Raw genomic sequence first — 25,032 nt, forward strand, 5'->3', positions numbered from 1 at the left:
GATTTTATAGCTGGTAGGTATAACAAAGCCTTTGTCCCGCCGGAAACGTCGACGAAAGAAACTGATTTACATTCGTTAAAGGTACACATTCAATATCGCGCGAAGAAAAGGGGAAGTTATAACCATTTTCGACGTTTTCCCCGACTTTTTTCGACGAAATGGCAGTAAGTAACTTTTTTATAAAAGACACACGCGTGTCCTGAAGGACTATTAAATTTATTTGCGACGTGCATCCACTGAGAATGATTTCCATTATTACATTTTAGCTACAATTAGATTAGAACGATTTATTTTATCTTTACATTTTTGTAAATCTACACAATGGTGCTGATTCTGAGAACACCTAAAATTTAGAGTATTTGCATCCTCTTCTTACTAATGTAATATGAAAAGGACAGACACAGTTTGACAGTTTTAAATTTAATTTAGAGCCGTCAAACGTCGTGACTTTAGCTGCCAGTCGCGAGCTTATTGTTTAAATTCGTAGCGTGCACTAAAATTTATAGTCTTTAAATGTAAAATTCATGTTCCGTCCTTTTTTTTCAATATTAAAAAGAAAAAGATGCAGATGCTCTAAATTTAGTTTGGAGAAAGACAAGAGAATCGGCGCCAGTATCTATCCTCTTTAAGGGCAAGGTGAAAAGTTCTTGGCCTGAAAATGAAAGATTTTATTTGTCTACATGATCTTTCTTGACTTTAACACACTTGGGCCAGCGTTCCTCTATCATCATCAGTAGATATTCCTTCACGGCAGTGTAGTAGTAGTACTGGACGGGTGTAAAAATATTCACCTACGGCCATTTCAATTTATTCATTGGACGCAAAGTGCTCCCTGAAATAAAATTCTTCAATTTTGGAAGAAATCAGCAAAATAGGTGAGATGGCCGACCAAATCGTAACCCAAATCCCGCAGTTTTCCCATCGCTAACGCACCTTTGTGTCCAGGTACGTTGTCCTGCAGAAAGATGATTTTTCTGATGATTGAAAAACGGAACCCTTATAGGATCACTTTGCTGTCTGTCTGTCTGCGTGTCTGTCTGTCTGTCGGTCTGTCAAGAAACCTACAGGGTACTTCCCATTGACCTAGAATCATAAAATTTGGCAGGTAGGTAGATCTTATAACTGACATTTGAGGAAAAATCTGAATACCGTGAATTTAGGGTTAGATCACACAAAAAAAAATTGTGGTCATGAACTAATAATTAGTATTTTCAATTTTCGAAGTAAGATAACTATATCGAGTGGGGTATATTATGAAAGGTCTTCACCTGTGCATTCTAAAACAGATATTTATTTATTTTTATGCATCATAGTTTTTGAATTATCGTGCAAAATGTCGCAAAATACTACGGAACCCTCAGTGCGCGAGTCTGACTCGCACTTGGCCGGTTTTTTTCTTCTTCAACCCAGGCCTTATCGTGAATTTTGGCATCCAGCTGATCAAAAAGGTTGGATTAATATTCGTTTACAATGTTCTGCCTTTTCCAAGGTAATCAATGAATAAAATCCCTTGGTATCCCAAAACAGGCAACAGGTAAGTAAATAATTCAGTACTACCGATTTTAATTTCATAACGTAACCACTTTGAGTACTTGCTAAAGACTCCATACAGACAAACTTGAGATTTTAAACAAGACAAGGTTTATTTTACTTGAACGCTAGACGCTAGTGTTTCGAGTACCTGCGCTCGAATTTTATCAATGTTGGTGTGATGTAAAATCTCATATGGTGCGTAACATTTTGAGATCTCACTCGCCATTTTAGTTCTATATATTGTATCAACTCTCACATCAAAAGTACGTTTCACCTTTAAAATAAGGGCTAAAATCGTACTTTTGACATGACACTGTTGATACATAGAGCTAAAATGGCGAATTAGATCTCGAAATGTATGCATTATGATTATATTAAGCGCACTGATGACTCTCTGCCTGTCGTGTACACGATCTGCTACAGGAGCGGTTTTAGGAAATTTAAGCTTCACATTAATTTATTGCGGATCCAAAACAACCTGTGTACTTGTATAGGGCCGCTAATAATTTTTTGTGCTGAGCAATAAATAAAAGGTTCTTGAAGGATTAAATTGAAATTACAAATTCATTCGTGCATTTGAAATTTATTATGTACCGTTTTCGCTATGAAATAAGAGTTTTGTCCACTTTCTTACCGCGGTTAATTGCATCATCTGGTGAACGAAGAGATCATTTTCTACGCTAAGGTTTAGCCGAGCTGTCCAACGCGGGCGGAAATACAGCCAAGCACCATTCCACGCAGGCATGATTTAAACAGTAGGTATGGATAAGGCTAGCTCTAGGATTTATTATTAGAATTGAGCCTTATTTTCCCAAACATATTCTTTTAATGAATATTTTCCTAATTTTACGAACACGTAAAGTGCACCATCCAGAATGAAAACACAGAAAAGTAATTTTGTCATAGAAAATTGAGACAAATTACTTTTTCAACTTTGCATAAAATACGTCTTGCCTAGCAAATAGCGAAGTCCTTAGTACTTACTTATCAAAAAGTTCAGTCTATCCCACGGCGCTTATTGTTCAAGTTTTCTATTCGTTTTCCGGTAGAATTGCTAAACTTCTACAATGCTTTCCATTAAGATATTGTTCATGTACCTACTTCATCGATTTATTGAAAATCATAATTTATCCGTATTTTTATTTTCTATCCCGATACACGTTAGCTCGTGACTGGGATCTCGGCTGGTGGTAAGTGATGAATGGCTGTTTCATTAAAACTGTTACTCAGTTTCCGACCACACTAGGCCAGACCCCCAGAATTGCCCCTGCCGGGAATTGAACTCTATGCACTAAGGTATATAATATATAGTATATATACCCGTTGTCCGTCTGTATCAACGATTTAAATTTATAATATCTACCAATTTTAGCTTGAACAAAGCCTAATTGGCTATTGCATTGGGATAGAGCTTATTTACATCCAAATTACGTGTCTACCTACCCTAATTCCATTGAAATGGCATGAATGTTTAAGGCCGTGTTGCTATTGGCTATATTGGCCGTTCTAAAACTGGATTGAATAGTATTAGCTCGTACGAGTATTATTTAAAGCTTTTGTGCGAAAGAACTTGAATTGACTAAACTGATTAAACTTTGACCTAAATCGGTAATTGATAAGACTCCGGACGAGTTTCCACCCCTTCGTGATATATTATGTCGTTGACATTCCATCTACACGCATAAAACGCTTTGCGTTATCATTCCTCATACGCATGCAGGCTAGTATTTGGAATACTCTTTCGAGATCTGTGTTTCTTACCAATTACATTTACAATCGGGGTATCTTTGACAATCTTCTAGGCAAACGCGTCGCATCGTAAACCACATCATCACCTCCCTTAAACGTGTTATCATCGTTATCATCATAGGAACGGCGTTCCAAACCAGTGGTAAATTAAACTATCTGACGATTCAAAAGCACTTGTAAAAGTTTAATAAAATTGAATAAAAGTATATTCTATTCTATTCTGTCATTAATCCGTCGGCACTGGCCCACTATTGAGTACGGGTCTTCTCTCAGAATGAGAAGGGTTTAGGCCATGGTTCGCCACGCTGGCTAAATGCGGATTTGCAGACGTCACACACATTTGAAATCATTATGGAGCCATGTAGGTTTCCTCACGATGTTTTCCTTCACCGCTAAAGCGCAATTTAATTGCTTAAAACGCAGATAACTCCGAAAAGTTAGAGGCACGGGATCGAACCCTAGACCTCCCGAATATGAGTCTGAGTTTTCTTATCGATTAATTATTACTGTACAATCTCTCAATATTAGCTTATTCTTGAAAATATACACATATTTGCTTAAAGTATAACCGTCTGTTCTTAAACAGATATTGTCAAAGTTTTTCATTAATAGACGTCCTGTAGGAAGCTATTTGTACAACTTTGGACCTGAGCCTGACATCAAAATTGCCTTTTCATGAGTTTGGACCCTCTTTTAGGGTTTCATTTGCGTAGAGTGATAGTACGAACAACGTTGTAAATGAGTTTGATTTAATAGAAGTTGAAGCTGTTTGTCTAGTGAAAGTCGAGAGTGAAAAATGGCGACAAATAAAATAAAATTAGGTACTGTGCCGTAGATAAATTAAGAATAAAATGTATTTGATACTTTATTTTTGAAATGCAAACTCTTTTAGGCGCGTTGTGTGACTTTGGGATGGGTGAAAACTTTGAGGTTGCTTCACCGACATAGTAATGTCCTCAATAGCTCAACGGGTAAACGAGTGGACTGAAAAGCGTTCAAACCTCGCCCGTTGCACTATTGTCGTATCTACTCCTAGCACAAGCTTAACGGTTAGTTGGAGAGGAAAGGGGAATATTTTGTCATTTAACATGGCTAATATTCTTTAAAAAAAATTGAAAGTACTCGGAATGCCGATAAATGTAAAAACTAAAGTAATACTATAAAAGTCTAATTTACAAATTACGTAATTTTGGATACTGCAACTAATTTGAGATGATGATGATATTTCTAGCTATGGACCTTACAATATGGCGGAAATACTCTCCTTTTATTAGTTATAATTAGTTTACTTATTATTAGTTCGCCGCAAGGTCGCCAGCTTATCAGTGTTTTATAGGATACATTTCGGAGAGTGTGCTCAGGAACTTTTCGATCTTGTCCCCCCTTCACCATTTTACCACCGAACCGCAAGACGTCGGGCGAGTTTCCATCCTTATGTCGTCGACATTCCATCTACACGCACGAAACGTTTTGCGATCATTCCTCATACGTATGGCTAAGGTTTGGAATACTCTTCCGCGATATGTGTTTCCTACCAATTACAACCCGGGTATCTTTAAAACAAGAGTGAATAGGCATCTTCTAGGTAAACGCGTCCCATCTTAGGCCACATCATCACTTCCCATCAGGTGTGATTGTGGTCAAGCGTATACATATAATGAATAAAAAAATAAATAAAAAAAAAAGTTTATCTAACTTCGACGTAATGACTAATGACCTACTTTCACCAGTTCTTCCCAACTTTTTGAAGGCGCCAAATATGCAAAGTCATATTTTAATTTTGAAGGCACACAGGCATTGCTTGATACGTAAAATATCACTTTAGATCCCGTAAATTGTAGAGGTTTGGTGCACCCCAAATTAATTTATAACGACGTCGTTAGTCGTTACCCACATCTCCTACGAATAGGTATACTTAAGCTGGTCGTTATTAGTTCTATGGATAGTTATGTAGTTCACTAGATCATCTAGATATTTGTATGGATGTAGAGGATACACTCCAGAGATAAAAATCCGGCCGAGCGCGAGTTCCGTACTCGGCATTCCCCTTTCCTCTTCAATGCGTGAAGCTTGTGCTAGGAGTACTTGTACGACAATAGTGCAACGGTTGGGGTTTGAACCGGCGACCTTTCGAATTTCAGTCCGCATCGGTTAAGCTATTGAGGCTCTAAATGGTTTAAAGATATAGTAAACAGTTGTGAGGCAACAATGTTCTTGTGTTACAGTTTATTGTTACGACGCTCGCGCTCATAACTCTCTGCAAAGAGGGAGTTTCCGCCGTCTCTATTTTATTAGTGTATCAAAGCGGAGTAACGAGCAAACTTGAATAGACAATCGTTTTATATAGCAAGAACCTGTCCAGCTATTTCAATTAAAAAATGTGTTTAATGTTTATCTATTCCTTGATCAATCTTCTTTTGTTACATAGCACAAACTTAGCGTTAGGGTCCAATTGCATGACAGATGGTCAAAGTTATGTTACGGTTATTAAACTTTCATATCCAAACCCAATCTGTACTTGGCCAGCGTGGACTATGACCTAACATTCTGAGAGTAGACTATATAGGTAGAGTTGGGGATGATGATGGTGATGATCCATAACTATACTTATATTTAAATGTTGAAGTGTGTCTGTCTGTCTGCTACCTATTCACGGTTCATCCGTTAAGCCGATTTTAACCAAATTCGGTACAGCGATAGCTTGCATAGCTAGGGATCCTAGCTTTTAGTCCCAGAAAGTCATAGAGTTCTTAAAGGATTTCAGAAGGAAAAACCTAAATACACACAGACGAAGTTGCGGACATAACCTACTTGATCAGACAAACAGAAATAGCTTGCATCCTGTAAATGAATATAGGCTACTTTTTCTCCATGAAACTCCTTCTCATTCTGAGAGGTAACACGTTCTCAGTAGTGAGTCGGCGATGAGTAGATCATGATGATGATTATAAACGTGAAAGTGTGTGTCTGTCTGCTACCTTTACACGGCCCATCAAGTTAACCAATTTTGAAGAAACTCATGCACAGAGATAGTTTGTAGCTGAGGAAGGAAGGACATAAGCTACTTTTGTCGCGGAAAAACAAAAAATACCCACGGGATTTTTAAAAACCCGAAAATTACGCTTCATCCTAGTAATAATAAAAAACTGTCGTAAAAATTAAAGTTAAAATAGTTTATCACAGAAAAATTAATAACCATTATTTTGTCCATGACCCATATTTAACAAAGTAAGTAGGTATACATTCTCAATTATTAATCTTCAAAGTAGGTACCTACGTATTTAAAATTCGAATGAAATAAGTGTGTGTTATCCTGATAAATATTTAAATCAGTCGTTTTGTTGAATAAAACTTTGTGTTAACCCGAAAATATTTAAATTATTCATTTTGTTGAATCGATCCAGATATCTGGGTCAATTTGGTTCAAAAATATTGACTTATTATAGTAGCTGATATTTTTCGGGCAATTTATGAAGCACCGATTGCCAGTCTTTTTGTAGTTAAGGTCCCGCAAATTGCTATAGCGCTGGAACCATGTCTCATTAATATGGAAATGACGTCATATATATTATATTTAAGTAAAAATATACCATCAGCTCGATAGCGGCCACGCGCATTAGCAATTTGCGGGGCTCTAATCATATCACTGTTCAAAAAAAATTTTTTTTTTTTAATTCAGATACAAGTTAGCCCTTGACTGCAATCTCACCTGGTGGTAAGTGATGATGCAGTCTAAGATGATAGCGGGCTAACCTGGAAGGGGTATGGCAGTTTTTATTAAACCCATACCCCTTTGGTTTCTACACGGCATCGTACCGGAACGCTAAATCGCTTGGCGGCACGGCTTTGCCGGTAGGGTGGTAACTAGCCAGCCGAAGCCTCCCACCAGACCAGACCAGAAATTTAGAAATTATAAAATTCCAAACTCCTGCCAGGAATCGAACCCGGGACCTCCCACTATTAAGACCACAGCGCTCACCACTGCGCCAGGGAGGTCGTCATTCCTTGCAGAGCTATTCTAGTCGGCATCATCTTGTCAAACCCAAGTTGTCAACCCGTATCAACAATATTCGATTTACTAAGCCTTCTTCTTGTTTGCTTATTGAATAAATTACTAAAGACTAGCTTTTACCCACGACTTTGTCTGCGTCCTGTAAGTTATAGTATATAAGCACTCGGTAATAATCTTAATATATAAAAGCAAAACTCGACTGACTGACTTACTGACTGACTGACTGACTGATCTATCAACGTACGGCTCAAACTACTGGACGAATCGGGCTGAAATTTGGCATGCAGATTGCTATTATGACTTAGGTATAGGAAAGGGCATTCTTAAACTGATTTTTATTTATTTTTATGCATAATAAAAGTTTAGTTTAGTGCATCATCACTTACCATCAGGTGAGATTGCAGTCAAGGGCTAACTTGTATCTGAATTAAAAAAATAATAATAATAATAGTTTTTAATTTGTTGTGCAAAATGTCGAAAAAATACGACTGTAGTACGGAACTTTCGCTGCGCGAGTCTGACTCACACTTGGCCGGTTTTTATTTAATTACACCCTGTACAGAGTTCATACTTCGGCTGCTGGAAACAAGACGAATGAGGTCTGCATGATGATGTCTCTATGATCTAGGTATAACTCAATGCTACATACACGAGTTTCATATAAATTCTTCTTTAAATAAACCCTAACATATTATTCCACTTCAAAATTTTTATCTATTTGTAAAAGAAAACCTGTAATAATATGCGCACTTTTTTATTCAAAAGAGTATGTTTAACTTGGAACGCGGGGGTTTTTATTTTAATTTTTATTCAAATACCCGTGTTCATTCTTCTGACATAAAATATAATATTCGCCCCTAAACTGTGGCCTTTAATTCAATGCTTTCAATCCAAAAAATCTTCTTTATACAACGTGAAATTTTAATGGTTGTTTTTCTGCATAAAATACATAACCATAAAATACATCGATGATCTGGCTCTGATATGTGATACAATTGACTTTTCTTTGTCTTTGCATATTCTCGGTATTTTCGCTTCTTACCTATATCCGAATGAAAATGACTAAAATTTGAAAGTGTCTGTTTGTTCCTTCAATCACTCCGCCATGGGCCAGATCGACGTGTTTTTTTTGTACAGACATAGAAGAAGAAGAATTCACTCTAGTAAGTGAATTCTTTGACTTAGGCTCGGTTGTTTAAAACCGTTTGTTATCGTTACATACATTCGTTAAAATGGTTTTCTTTGCCATTTTGTTCTGTAACGCCATATTTAACGGTTACGTGTCAGTTAAAATTTACTGAAGCAACCGTGCCTAACTGTACGATAGCTAAGCAATATAAGAACTACTTAGGTATACAGGTCTATTATCCCCACGTCAGCTCGCCTTAACACAAGATATCTAGCAGGAAGGCGATCCATGGCGACAGTTCACTGAACCGATCCATGCTATTTTGATTATCTACGTCATTGTATTCAAGATGTACCTAATGGTGGTTTCTCACGGGACGCGAAAGTACGAACTTAGCTGCATTTCTTCCTATTTATAGATTTAAGTGACCTTTTTTGCGTAGCAGTGTTTTGCAAGTGAGAGATTACAAACATGTTTTATTTGGCTATGATTCCTTTCAACACGCGATGTCAGTAGGAAGACAATTTACTAAACGACCCATGCTTAGTATTGTGTTTATCTACGTCACTGTATTCAAAATGTAGGTAATAATTTAATGGTGATATAATGATGGTTTTCACGGGACGTTACAGCACAAACTGTATTTATTCTTATTTAAAGACTTTTGGTGACCTCCCCTAGCACATCGGTGTTATAAACGAGAACGCTGCTTCGTATTTTGCAACATTTTGATAGAATTCGAGTCATCATAACAATATTATGTAAAATTGTCTTTAACTGTCTTATTTTAAAGCGTCTATACATCTACAGCTAGCGTTCTAAGGGAAGGGAAATTAAAATCAGTAGCACTGAATTTTTGACTTTAAATCAAGGAACTTTAGGTTCACTTTACTCTGACATTATTATGTGCTTGATTTTTGCAGCATTGATATTATGATGTAGAATCTCAAACTAAGCACACTGAGCTGAGGCTGATATCTATAGAGCGCACTTTGACTTTGCTCAGACTTTAAGATTGAGTTAAAACAAGACAGATTTATGTGAGTGATAAAGCTCTGTCTCGTTTTAACTCTATCTTAAGTCTAAGCTAAGTCAGAGTGCGCTCTATAGATCTCCCCCTGAGTGTTTGTCGCGATCTTTGGGCGGGCGCGGCGTCGCTCATGCTATCGCACGCCTTGAGAAGCCACCCTAAAATAAACTTGTTTGTGTCATCGATGTTTACATCATCTGCTTTTAATAGGCCATTATGTAATGCGTACTCAATATAAGAAAGTCATCTGATAGCTATAAATCTTCACCCTAATAAAATAAAACTAAAATATGGTTCAGTTCTTTAAACAACTCGATGATTTCATAACAGCATCGTCTAGGCCGTAGCCAGGAATTGATTTCGAGGGGAGCGGTTGCGCCTGACTTGACGATGTTCCTAGGAACTAACTAGGAGATACTACTTAGCAACTAAAATTTTGTCTTTCAATAAAGAGAGCTTGCTATTGAATATTATTCGCGCTTCTGAAATCTTTATACATAAAATTCAAAGTCCGGCTGGTCCTAGAGACATGAAACTTTGAGGGTGTGTTCTTTGTAAAGAGTAGGTATCCACTAAGAAAGGATTTCTCGAAATTCCACCCCTAAGTGGGTTAAATAGGGGATGAATGTTTTTATGTGTTAAAAGTATGCTCCTAAAAAAAGCATATTATACAGTCGAAGACTATGTAAATGATAAAAAAGCTTGGATTTGACTCGCTCCAGCAATGCACGGGGCTGCAATGGCTTGTATAGTATGGTATAATAACATTGTAAATTGTAAAATTAAAATTAAAAAGAGCAACCGCTGAGTTTCTTGCGTTTTCTCGGTAGGAACGGCATTCCGAACCAGTGGTAAATTAAAACTACCCGACTATTCGAAAGCGCTTGTAAAAAGTCTTTGGGTTTTCGGTCACAAATGTCTTCATTTGTTGTTTCCCAAAAACCAAATTGGTCCATGATTTTTGGAAATTCAACCCCACCTCGATTTTCTAAATTTCACCCGAGCGAAGCCGGGGTGGGTCAGCTAGTTTTTTATACATTTTAAAATTTATTTTGCTTCATGTCTGAGATCAGGCGGAGGGTTTGAACTCCTAAAACCCTCGTCGCTTAAAGCTTTGCTTAGGGCCTGTTCGGGACGTTAATCCTAGCCAGGTTCAATTACCTTTAAAAGGAATAACAGATTTTACTTCTATAGTACTTACCTAGAGTTTGATTTTATCTTTAAGAAAAAGCATCTACAAGTGGCGTACCTACTCGTACGAGTATATGTACGTCTATACTCGTAGAACGAAATGGGTCAAGTAGGTATTCTTATGTTGTTATGGCTGCAGGGACTGTTCTTTGTGGTAAACTTTGAAGAGTGTAAAGAACGTAGATAAGTGACGTAACAGAGGGAAATAGAAATCCACGAGGAAAATAATAAGTAGGTGAGTCGATGAGGTGTGTCAATATTGTCTGCTAATCTGCACTGGGCTAGCGTGGCAGACTATTGCCTAAGCCCTTTTTATTCTGAAAGGAGACCCGTGCTCAGTAGTGTTGATCATGGTGTGGTGGTCACTCCATTGTTCCATACTAATATTATAAATGCGAAAGTGTGTCTGTCTGTCTGCTAGCTTTTCACGGCCCAACAGTTTAACCGATTTGGATAAAACTTGGTACAGAGGTAGCTTACGTCCCTGGGTCGGACGTAGACTACTTTTTATCCATATTTTGAGCAGGTTTTAACCACTGACAATTTATATAAATTATCTCTGAAAATTTTGAAGAGTTTAAAACTTCAAATCTTTAGGTACTTACTCTGAAAAATTTCAAGTTTCAATATACGACAATTTTTCAAGCAAACTTTATCTTTAAAAGAATAACGATATCCTTAGTTGTAAGAAACTTTAAAGTTTGCAATAACGAGACTAGTAAAATAAATGTTTTGCAAACTTTTCGTAGAGCAGAATTTCGGGAAAATTTAGCTTCTTGTATACATAATTTTGTTTGCCATACCTAAGTTTTAGAAAGCTATAACTATAATTCAGACTAGGTTTCTCAGTTCAATAAAACAGACTTCGAAATTTTTCCACATAGAAAATTATTGAATAAAATAAGCAAGTAAGTATGTTTATATTTTAGATTTCTTTTGAGCAGTATTCCAAAGCTTTTATTTTTATTACCTGTTTTATTATACTTAAATATTTTAAACCTAAATCCACACTGTACGTTATATCTAAGACTTATCTATTTGTTGCAGAGATAGCTTGCATCTTGGAGACTGGTTCCCATAGGACTTTTAAAAATCTAAACTTAAAAAAATGCTAGGATTGGGTACGACAATAGTGCAACGGGTGGGGTTTAAACCGCCTGATCTTTTAGTTTTCAGTCCGTTTCTTTAAATGTTGAACTATTGAGGCTCATATCAAACTTATGCAGACGAAGTTGCGCTTATCATCCACTCTACTCGTACCTACAGTTCTTGCATTTCACGAGGGCGAGTGGCTCATGCTTGTGCTTAAGTCGTATCGGTATAAGTAGGTATAAAAAAAATGTATGCATTTATGCGAGCGCTTGCTCGCGACCGATTGGTCCGACATGCACGCACACTTACGCAATGCCCGTGTATACGACGTAACCACAAGAATAGTTCACTCGCCTTCGTGAATTGCATGAAATGTAACAACGTTTCTTTTTTATCAGAGTGAATTTTTGTCGTTGGTTGCACGTAACATAAGAAACATAGATAAACTTCTGTAATCTGTGATAAGAAACTTTGTTAAACACGAGTAGATATCTACTCATGTGTTTTGTTATCCACCTGCGGAGCTCAACGAGTTACTTGCGAGTTGCGAACTTAGTTACGTAGCAGCTTGGGATTTCAGTTCATCTTATAGGTTTCAAGGCTTCTTTAATATCAGGGAACCGGGAGATTTCTGTTGCAGAGTAAAATTTTACGAAGACCTCGGTTTTGTAGTGGACTCCTAGACGTAGGATCATCAGAGGCTCGTTATTTAACCGACTTCAAAAAGGAGGTGGTTTTCAATTCGTTCCGTTTTTTAAAATTGTTTTTTTCGAGGTTTCGTTTGAAATTTTGGGTCATGAAAAGCTAGCAGACAGACAGACAAACTCACTTTCGCATTTATAATATTAGTATGGATTATAGTGTGGAAAAACGGAACCCTTATAGGATCACTTTGTTGTCTGTCTGTCGGTCTGTCAAGAAATCTACAGGCTACTTCCCGTTGACTTAGAATCATGAAATTTGGCAGGTAGGTAGGTAGGTCTAATATCAGACATAAGGGGAAAAATCTGAAAACCGTAAATTTAGGGTTACATCACACAATAAAATTTAAATTATGGTCATGATCTAATAATTAGCATTTACAATTTTCAAAGTAAGATAACTATATCAAGTGGGGTATCATATGAAAGGGCTTCACCTATGCATCCTAAAACAGATTTTATTTTATTTTATACAGCATAGTTTTTGAATTATCGTGCAAAATGTCGAAAAATATGACTGTAGTACGGAACTCTCGTTGCGCGAGCCTGACTCGCACTTGGCCGGTATTTTTTTAAATGTGTGTACATCGATTTTTTCGAGGTTTCGGTTGACATTTTGGGCTATGAAAAGCTAGCAGACAGAATTTCGCATTTATAATAGGTATTAGTATGGATTATAGTGTGGAAAAACGGATTGTTGTTTTTTAACAAAATGTTTGGTAAGAATCTTCATGTGTAATCCCAACACCACTAACCTTACCCTTGACGCTAATATGTTTGTCTGTTTTTTATTCCATTTATATGTTCCGAAAAAGGATTCCGAAAATCTCGAGCTGTCCAATATGAAAAGGGGGTTTTATTAAAAGGGTTTTACCCTTATATCCCGGTAGCGGATATAAGGGTCGCGCATTCGCTTCAGACAGATTGATATATCGTTTCATTAATTAATGACTTGGCACGTTGTTGGAAGCCTTGTAGCTTCTTTATCCTACTCGTATGTATGTATTATTAAAAGATACGGACTTTCTTTAAGCTACGGAAATTAGGTTTTCTTCACGAAAATTAATGGAAATGTCTTCAGACTACATATTTTAATATTTAAATATAAATTACTAGATGATGCCCGCGATTTTATCCGCGTGGATTTAGGTTTCTAAAAATCTTGTGGGAACTCTTTAGTTTTCCAGGATAAAAAGTTGCCTATGCCTGTCGCTGTAAAAAAATTCGTCAAAATTGATTGAACGGATGGGCCGTGAAAAGCTAGCAGACAGACTGACAGACAGACAGAAAGACGGACAGACACACATAGACAGACAGACACACTTTCGCATTTGTAATATTAGTATGGATAACTACCTATTTACCTACGTTTACTTTTACTTTGCTTCTATTAGAAATCACGTCATGCATTACCAGACACTTAGTAAACACGCAGAGAAACTTTCAGCTTTTATAAAATAATGAAAATCTGGCACGCGCTGGCTCTTAGTCCATGAATTCAGAAATCAAAAGTCAATCAATGCCTATACACTCAATCATGTTATTGAGTTAATTACAATTCCAGAGCGTAATTTCTCGCAGCTCATAAAGTGGAGGGTGTGACGTCACCGCACGAGATGTCGGAAATTAATAATATTAGTACTTTAACGGTGAACTATGATAATGTAATAAAGCAAATATCTCGGCCTGAATTACTGAAATTAAATTAAAGTACACTTTAACTCGGGAACTTATCATCATCATCATTTCAACTTATCGTCTATACGAACTTAGGTCTACTCCCAGAATGAGAAGGGTTTATGCCATTGTACACCACACCTTCCATTAAGAGCGTAATTTCTCGCAGCTCGAAGCCATAAAGTGGAGAGTGTGACGTGTGGTGTGACGTCACCGCACGAGATGCCGGAAATTACTTAATAATATTAGTACTTTGGCGGTGAACTATGATATCAGATATTGTAATTAAGCAAATATCTCGGCCGGAATTACTGAAATTAAATTAAAGTACATTTTAACTCGGAAACTTATCATCATCATCATTTCAACTTATCGTCTATACGAATTTAGGTTTACTCTCAGAATGAGAAGGGTATATGCCATAGTACACCAAGCTGGCCAAGGGTTGATTGGCAGACTATGTAACCGACATAGCTCAACGGGTTGCGAAGCTGAAGTGAGGCCGAAGTGGCAATGGGCAGTCCCCCACTAGGTGGACGGACGACATCAGACGAGTCGCAGGGAGCCCTACAAGAGATGTATGTCCAGCAGTGGACGTCTATCTATCGGTTGATGATGATGATGATGCTAGTGGTTATTTCAACCAATTACAGATAACTCATCATAATGAGATTTATATTGGAAAGGTACAATAAGCTGTAACACAGCGATACATTTACGTCAAATCCTTATCACGGTGATTAGATGATAGTGGTGAACCAAAACACGATACCAAATAATTAAGAGATAACACTGTATCCATTTTTCGGTACAAAATAAATTGTGTAAAGCTCTTGACACTAATTACTACTTTACTACGCCTGTATGAGAATAAAATAGAAGAAGAAAACGAAGAAATTTATGTTTTCGTTCGTTTTCGCTCATGCAGAACTAAATATATTTATTTTGCTCCGTACGCACTTAATATTCGATTACGAGACATAAACATATTTTTAAAAAAAAGTCCGGGTCAGGCTCGCGCACCGAGGGTTCCGTCCTACAGTCCTATTTTTTCAACATTTTGCACGATAATTCAAAAACTCAGATTTTTATTTATTTTTATGCATCATGCATAAAAATAAATAAAAATCTGATTTAGAATGCACAGGTGAAGCTCTTTCATATGATACCCCGCTTGATTTAGTTATATTACTTCGAGAATTTAAAATACTAATTATTAGTTCATGACCACAATTTTTTTTTGTGTGACAGACAGACAACAAGGTGATCCTATAAGGGTTCCGTTTTTCCTTATATATAGTATAAGTTTTCATCTTAAAACCTTTTTATACTCATGTCACGTTACCTAACTAAAAAATTTAGGTAAAAATACTGTGATAAAAATTATAAATTTGATAATAGGTAGGTACTTGTAATAATATGTTGTAAGTAGGCCACCAATAACTCCCTTGAGATTGTTTATCCACCTGTAGGAGAGTCTATATCTGTAGGAGAGTCTACTTCGCACCTATTTGCTTACCTCAAAACTTTGTCAATTCAGTAGCAGTGTAAAGTAATCCTATTTGTCCTCATTTGGAAGAAATGGAAGCCGATGATTTATCTCCAAGCTCCTTCAGAGGAAACGTAAAATTAAATTGTAATGGCGGCGAGATTTCGAGGAAGCGAAAAAAATGTTCCTTAAATATTTGTTTATCTTGCTTTCGAGACTTGGGGAAATAGGTAATGGGCAGGATTTCGCACGCGGCGAAAAAATTTGCTTTTGGATCGCTGGATTAATTATTGATTTCAGCATTTTTGTTCTTAGGCCATGATAAATACGTTTAAGTGCAGAAAATAGCCCAGAGAGAAGAAGAAGAAGCAGAAGACATCTTTGAGTACCTCTACCTAAAGTCATTTAATTTTATTGATAGACTAGATGGTGCCCGCATGGATTTAGATTTTTACATTATAGAGAAAACCTACATGCAAAAGACAAGTTTCTAGACAGCACAGCGGTTTGTGATCAACGTTATTATTACTGAAAGTGGTTATCACTTACCACGCGATAATAAAGGGTCATGTTGTGTTTTCATAATTTAATAACCACGTTTTATATTTTAACTATACCTACCATAGACCTATAAATTACTTACGTTAAAAAGAATTGTTGAAATTATGTTCTGTCGTACATATCTAATTCAGAGAAAGTTTCCACCGTGCATGACGTAAAAGGTTTTGTTGATTTTTGGTTTTAAAGGGACTCCAACTTTTGCCATCGTCCCTCTAACTTTTCGGAGTTACGTACGTTTCAGGCAATTAAATATCACTTGCTTTAATGGTGAAGGAAAACTTCGTAGGGAAACCTGCATGCCCGAGTGTTCTCTGCCGTTAGTAGAATGCTTTCTGCCAATAACGTCATATTTTACCCAAACCACTATGTATTTTACCTACATCAAGAGTGAGAATAGAATATAAACGAGGTTTCCGGGCTAGTTCCGAAAGTTAATATTTTCATTTTTTATGAGTTCCTTACTCTTCCTTCTATTATTAGGTTAATGGCATACTAACTTCGAAAGAGCTCGTATATTATGATTTTTATTAGTATCAATATTGATATTAATATCTCATTATTATAAAATTGTAATAATTTGTCTGATTACTTTGTTTATGAATCACTACCCCTATTATAATAATTAATGCAAACGTAGACCCACGCTGCCTAACAAACGGACCTATGCAGCTCAAATACATCGCCTGCCTGCGCACAGCGCAGCGTGCAAAGCAGTGGGACAGTGCTCTAGAAGCAATTGTCTATTTTTTGTCAAATAGTCTCCCCCATACCGTACATCTAGATGTACCTACCTACTTACCTTTGTTGCTTCGCTGTCCGCTCTCAATACGTGGCACGATTTTTTACCGAGCTTTAACAAAAACTACTTTATGACTTGTGCAGAACCGAATTATTTATTACTAGCTGATGCCCGCGATGATTATGAACGGATGGGCCGTAAAAGGCTAGCAGACAGACACACTTTCGCATTTATATTATAAGTAGGTATGGATTCTTACTTATGAGCCTCAATAGCTCAACCGGTAAAGGAGTGGACTGAAAACCGATAGGTCGACTGTTCAAACCCCGCCCGTTGCACTATTGTCGTACATACCTACTCCTAGCACAAGCTTGACGCTTAGTTGGAGAGGAAAAGGGAATATTAGTCATTTAAGATGGCTAATATTTTTAGTAGTAAAATTACCTGACACTTTATTCGCATACGGTGATTACCTTTAATTAGCTCGTCATTTTATCTAAGAACTTTTGTATTTTTAATTTTGTGTTTGATGTAGATTATTAGCTGTTGGTGATCCTAATAAATGAAAAAAAAAAGATTTAAAAAAAAAGAAAAAAAAGAAGTTCCTTGATTGTTATGCGGATATTTTTATTTTTTTACCAAAAACATTTACAATAAAGAGAAAAAGAGAGTAAAAGTGGACAAGGAAGCATATTTTGGCAAACTTAAAACCATCTACAGGATTTTAAACAATAGCATTGATGATATCGGATCGGATAATATGTTGACGATGTTACGCCATTAAAAGCCTTTCGAGAAAAGGGCGAGACGAAGAAAAATTGCCGTTTCCCCCGCCTTTGCCATTCCTTATCGAGTCAAATGCGTCTTTCTTTTGTTTGTCACTAATGGAAGCGGAATCTTAGATAAGTTGATTTGTTAGTCTTCACGATCAATGGTGAAATTTTGCTATATCCTATAATTTTGCTATAATAATAATTATTATAGCTACAGTTCTTGCATCTCACGAAGGCGAGTAGCTCATGCTTGTGTTTAAGTCGTATCGGTATAAGTAAGGTAATGTGTGCGTTTGCGAGCACTTGCTCGCGACTGATTGGTCCGACATGCACGCACCCTTACGCAATGCACATTTATAAACGTCGTAACCACAAGTAAAGTTCACTCGCCTTCGTGAACTGCAAGAACTGTACTTAAATAAAATATTAGGTATCTGTTGCGAGTATGTTTACTAACTAAAATAAAAACAATAAAGTTCCAAAATAAATAATTAACCACAACCTTAAATAGTAAATAGGTAATGTAAACCGTAAGTAATTTTACAAAAAAAAAAAAAATTTTTTTCTTTAAAAAGAATATTAGCCCTGTTATGACTAATATGCCCCTTTCCCCTCCAATTAAGCGTAAAGCTTGTGCTAGGAGTGGGTACGACAATAGTGCAACGGGTGGGGTTTGAACCGGCGACCTTTTGGACTTCAGTCCGATCCTTAACCGTTGAGCTATTGAGGCTATTTGTCAAGCGGTTTCATTGTACAAAAAAATTCGAATAACATATTTCGTCGGAGCTGTAAAAATTTCTTACAAAGGTACATTCTTTCAGTGACGCTAATTCTTTCATCGCTTTAATTTATTACGATAGGTAAGAAAATAAGGGATTCCGCCGGGTGTTAAGCGACAGCTGGACAGAAAAACACCTATTTAATGATAATTTTTTATGTAGGTACTTAATTTTATAGGTATTTTAGTGGGGAAGTTAAATGACCAAATATGGAATACCATTTTGAATGGGACCCAAATATAGTCATCGTCATCATGAACCCATCGCCCGCGGTGGCAGAATAAGAATAGTTTGGTCATAGTCTACCACGCTGGCCAAGTACAGTAATGTCAGACTTCAACTCTGACTTTCCGAAATTATGTAAATTTTAAGCAATTAAGTAGATATCACTTGCTTTACCAATGGTGAAGAAAAACATCGTAAAGAAACCTGCATGGGCTGCATGCCTGAGAGTTCTCCATTATGCTCTCAAAGTCTGGCAATCCACACTTGGCCAGCGTGGTAGACTTTGGTCAAACAATTCTCATTGTGAGAGGAGACCTATGCGATGGGTTGGTGATGTTATTGGTTGATGTTATTACGTTTTTTTTATTCAGATACAAGTTAGCCCTTGACTGCAATCTCACCTGGCGGTAGGTGATGATACAGCCTAAGATGGAAGCGGGCTAAACTGGAAGGGGTATGGCAGTTTTAATTAAACCCATGCCCCTCTGGTTTCTACACGGCATCGTACCGCAACGCTAAATCGCTTGGCGGCACGGCTTTGCCGGTATGGTGGTAACACCATGTTATGAGATTGAGTAAATGTTAAAATAATATTACCTTTATTTGAAAGTTCTATTTAAAGAATATTTTTTCGCATCAACGCGGCCTTTAAAAATAATATCGAGTAGCAAAAGCAATATTAAATGAAACAAAAATGTATCCTACCAGAATTAAATGCAAATAGGCATTGCAATTCCAACAGACCTACTGAATCAATTTTTTCACTTCAATTATTTAGGTATTAAATTGCAATGTCGAGTCGTTTGTTATGATAAAAGTTTATTACTTAGATATTATTAAAATAATTATTATTAATGTTTTGCTAACTTATTTCTGAGTTTCATAGAAAAATATCATATTATATACAAACTAGCTGATGCCCGCGACTTCGCGTGGATTTAGGTTTTTAAAAAAACCCGTGGGAACTGTTAGATTTTTCGGGATAAAAAGTAGCCTATATCACTCTCCAGGTCTTTAACTATACCAATGCAAAATCAGGTCCATCGATTGCTCCGCGATTGCGACGTGATTGAAGGACAAACCAACTAACCACACTCGCATTTATAATATTGGTAGTGAATTAGTGATATATTTTTAAATCAGAGTTGAGTAACCGACATAGCTCAACGGGCTGCGAAGCTGAAGTGGCAATGGGCAGGGCACATAGTTCGTAAAACCAATAGACGTTAGGTTCTCAAGGTGCTGAAATGGCGACCTCACACCGGGAGACGCAGCGTTGGAAGACCCCCACTAGGTGGACGAACGACATTAGACGAGCCGCAGGGAGCAGTTGGATTCAGGCGGCGCAAGACCGTGGCGTGTGGAAGTCCCTACAAGAGATCTATGTCTAGCAGTGGACGTCTATCGATTGATGATGATGATGATGATGACGTTTGTGTGTCTGTTCAAAACATTAGGCTTTATTTAGACAGATCTCGGACCGTGCAGGTACATGCTAAACACATCACGTACAGCGCAGTATGAAAATCACAGAGATAACCACGACGGGTTTCGCACGCGTGACATTAGGGCGTAGTCCCCATAATATTGCGAACATAACCATATATTCCTACATAAATGCGTTCATAACATTTCTCGGATGTCTCTGTATTCTTAACTCGTACGGTAAACGCTATATAAACGCTGTATTTATTGCTGGTCGCACATTATGAACGCACTGTCCGCGCCGCATTCAATGCATTTTCAGTACTGTAAACACGAATGACGTCACCCTTCCGCCCTAGTCACACGCTCTAATAGAATAGAAATACATTTATTGTTTGATCCAACACACGATAAACACAAATATTTACAAAAAAAACATTCCTTAAAAGCTAATCCAACAAATAGGGTACTAGTGTCTACAATGTGTCGTGCCAACGAAAAGGCCCGAACTCAGCTGAATGTTGGTGGATACACGATGTAACCACAACGCTGGTGACCTGGTGACAGATTCTACGAATGCAGTCGACGTGGACTGTGACATCATTCGCGTTTACACAGAGACATCTAACCACGACAGGCTCCACACGCCTGTGCGTAATAAAGCGAGCTAAACCAAAAATTCCCGCATAAATGCATTCATGACATTTTTCTGTCATCTTTGTATTTTTAACCCGTATCATATTGTATTAGTTACTTTCGTAAGACGCACCGTACCTAAATCGTGCGTCGTTTTCATACATTTGTCATCAAGATGCGAATTTCATTGTCATCACTATAAGCATTTCCGCACCAGCCGCACATGCTACGTGAGCTGTCGACGTCATCTAAATTTTTATACGACTGCCCAAAAAAGGAGTGTAGTGTTTTCAGAGTCCATGTATGTAGATATGTATCCGAGTTTCTTTAGTCTTCTAACTAAATGCCTGAACGGGGTAATATCGTTAGAATTCTTATATTAGTCCAAGTGACACTGGGGCCGATTCTCTTGTACTCAATATCTAAACTAAACTAAATTAACAGGTCTACATCTAGTGCTACCCTTTTCCGCAAGCAACACTATGACAGGGATAGCAATAGATATAGGCGTGTTATTTTAGTTTAGTTTAGAGATTGTGTACAAGAGAATTGGCCCCATTGGCTATACATTGTTTAAAAAATTTAATATTGCGACTTGAAATTGTTTTTACTTTTTAGTTGTTTTCAATTTTATTTATTTATATCTGTTTAGCGTTTTAAATGCTTTCTACGTGTTTTTGTTCATGTTACACAGTGTATGAAATCCGTTCTTGCTAATGTGTAATGTAAGATAGAAGATCCAAACCACACGAGATAAGAAGAATAGCTACTTGCGAATCCGACCCAAATGCGGTTTTAAGTCTTACTTTTAGACGCATAAATATGTAACGAAGAACTACTGCAAGGTTACTTCTTTTTTTCACATAATATTTATTAATATCATAGTTTGGCACGCGTGACATTAGGTGCGTAGACAAAACGACCGTCATATAATATTGCGAACATTACCATAATTCCCACATAGTCACGGTTATAATATTTCGTCGAGGTTTATAATATTTCGTCGAGGTTTATAATATTTTAGTATTCTGAACACGCTCCTTAAAAATATGGGCGTTATTTCTATTACACCCACACAAATTGATCTTGTAACATGGGGTATTAAATGTGTTCTCGCTGATGAATAAGACAGAAGATATAAAACTCACGAGAATAAAAAAGACAGCGCTCTACAGAGGTGATTCAAATGCGGTAGTCTAGTTATCACTTTAGAGGCATATGTAACGCATGTACCTACTTCTAAATAATAATAATATCATCGTATTTACTATACAGAATTCAGTGTAATTTATTAAGAATAAATAATGTAATTAGTAATTAATAAACTATGTCTAATATTAAATACTAACTAAAAGATACTAATCTAAAAGTGAACATCTTAAAAATTTACTTAAACAATGAAACTAAAACTAAAACCTAAAAAATATAATATTATAACTAAAAAATATTATTATAAGGAGTCCCTTTAGGCAAGGTTCCGAAGATACTGGCAGCGTTCCCCCTTTGAATAGCTAGGCTAATTCTTTGTCCGAGGTAGCTGCCAGCTCTTCGGTCTCCTGTGATGTCGACTAATCCGTAGTCGTTTGATCCCGGCCATGCACTTCCAAAATTCCGGAAGGATTGTGTGAGTGAAGGAGATTGCTTAAGCAATAAAAAAAATTGCTTTAGCGGCGAAGGAAAACATCGTAAGGAAACTTGCATTCCTGAGAATTCTTCATAGCTGTGTAAAGTCCGCTAATTCGCACTTTAGCCTAATCAATTTTCAGATGGTTCAGATGATTATGAGGACTGCTTTCGCAATATTAACCGACAACGATGCAACGGCTTAAATTAGTAACCTAATATAATATCTCAAAATTGTTTCAATGAAAGCAATTATAGCTACAAACGTAAAAGTAATTTGAGAGTGTTCTAATTAAAGCCATTAGTTGTAGTCCCCGGCCATTGCTGTTTCGCAAATGAATTTAATTCAAGAGTCAAATGTTCATTCACAATTCCGTTGACCTTTTGACGATGGATCCTTTGCAAATTAGATAAAGTAACGTCTAAAGGTCAGGTTTGTTTCTATAACTAAGGTTTTGTTAGACACTTTAGAGACGTTATCAAGCATGTCAATTTAGTGGTACGTTATGTGAAATTTAATGAAAGGGAGCCTTCGTACATTTTCAACGGGCATGATCGTTCGCTCTTGATGAAATTCGATTAGGCCCGACGATAATGTCTACAGAATACCTAGTAGGTAGATAGGTACATCTGGGTAGGGTGGGACATGAGCATTAGACATGATTTTCGTCTTACTCATATTCATTTTTTAGCCCACCTGTTGAGAAGCTCTGCATTAATAATCTCTGCAATAACGACTATGTCATTGGCAAATCGAAGGTGAGTGATGTACTCGTACCAGGTCCGTTTCAATCCAGAAGCTTAACCTAATCTTAAAGACGTCTAACGTCTTTCAAAACAGCGGTAAAGAGCTTTGAGGAAATTACGCCCGCGTCACACATCAGAAATTAATCGTTGAGAGCTCACTCGAAATTATTGTAAGTATACCTAGAACACACTATCCAGTTAGTGTAATTTTGAGAAAGAGAGAAGTAAGAAAAATGATCCCGACGTTCGCTCTACGCTTCAGATAAAATCTTTGGTTATACCCGTCCTATTATATTATGGGAAATGAAAACGGGATAAATATAACTACACCCGATTTATGATAGTCCCTAAGTCGTTCGTGTCACCTGTTCCATTATGAACGGAATGGAAAGGTATTATTATAAGATTCTCCTTCCCAGAAGTTTGAGTGTTATCCGGGAATACTTGGTGAGATTATTACTGGGGAAACTTTATTAACGACTAGCTTTTGACTCAGTCGTGTTTGTAAAGCCACGATAGCTACTGGTTTAGACATCCGCCTCTTATTCGGGACGTCTGAACTTATTTGAATTACTGATGTCAGTTGCTGAAGCACACAGTCATGGTAAGACCACAAACCGGCTTTCTATGCAGAGACGGTCATCCCTATTCGGGAGGTCGTGTGTTCGCTCCTGTAGGTACATGAACGTCTAACTTTTCAGAGCTGTGTGCGTTTAAAAAAAATCACTTGCTTTAACGGTAAAGGAAAACATCGCAAGGAAATAAATATGCATACCTGAAAGTTCTCCATAATATTCTCAAAGGTTTGTGAAGTCTGTTAATCTGTATTCGGCCAGCGTGGCCCACTATGACCTAAATCCTTCTTCCATTCTGAAAGGAGACCCGTTCTCAGTGTTGGGCTGGTGATGGGTCGTGATGATTTTGTCCCACGGTTGTGTAGAAACGGAACTGAAGCAAGGCCATGATATGATGATGAGTAAGGATATGATATTACATATAGAGGGCTGACGAAGCCACCTAGTTTTTTTTGGGTCATTAACTGATATAGATTAATCGTGCGGTAAGTGCGAGACAAAAGAGCGACCCAAACTGGCCTACGTATTTGTCGTCATCGCAGTCGTCATTTACCAAGGCGTTAGACTACCTACTGTGTCTCTCTTTATACTGTGTTTTTGTTTGCTTCGTTGTCTATTGTCCTCTGACGCCATTGAGTGCCTTTGTGTAAAGTTTTGGTCTGAACAGGTATCAACCTATGATATTTTTTTAGTTCCTTTTGTTAAATGGGCTGCTTTCATTCTTAGCTAGTAACATCCTTCATACAGTTGTTTGTATTGAAATCGGAGAAATTTCGCATGCGTTCAGCGTGGTTCAGCCGTGTTTTAGCAGTCGTGCGTCGCGTTGCTGCAATCACGCTCGAGTAGCAATAGCTAAGCGATAATATAATCATAAGCTACGTTGAACAGAGTTTAGTGACCTGAGGAAAATTGGCGTAAATTATAGCTCCCTCATTATAGCCAGCCTTCGCGGATATTATGAAAAAATTGCTCGCGTTGACAGCTTAATTAGGTATACTGTGTTGTTATTAACGGCCCCATTAAATTGCTCTAGTTACGAATAAAATATGCTAGCGTCTAGCCTGGGTGTTCTAGGTGGGAAAATTATTTTCTTAAGTTTATTTATTCCACCATAATTTCTAAAATGCCTGAACAGATTCGAATGTATGTATGGTTAAAATCCTGACATCCCGGTTGACGGTTATAATTTTTTTGAAAATAATTCTGTAAGTACTTAATGGCAGCTGCATGGCGCCATTTCCAAATGTGAAAAAAAATCTTCAGTTAAGTATTTCCTCATTTATGACACACACATGACAAACATTAGAGAGCAGTGCAAACATTAATAAGAATAACGTTTTAATTTT

The 25,032-nt window shown here is 37.2% G+C and overlaps 1 protein-coding gene across 2 annotated transcripts in view; it reads left to right on the plus strand.

The window, feature by feature from the left end:
- wake (wide awake) overlaps positions 1 to 25,032 on the plus strand; it is a 206,339-nt gene that overhangs the window by 17,283 nt on the left and 164,024 nt on the right. The window lies entirely within an intron of this gene.

This window comes from Maniola hyperantus, chromosome 13, assembly GCF_902806685.2.
Source record: "Maniola hyperantus chromosome 13, iAphHyp1.2, whole genome shotgun sequence".
NCBI classification, from domain to species: domain Eukaryota; kingdom Metazoa; phylum Arthropoda; class Insecta; order Lepidoptera; family Nymphalidae; genus Maniola; species Maniola hyperantus.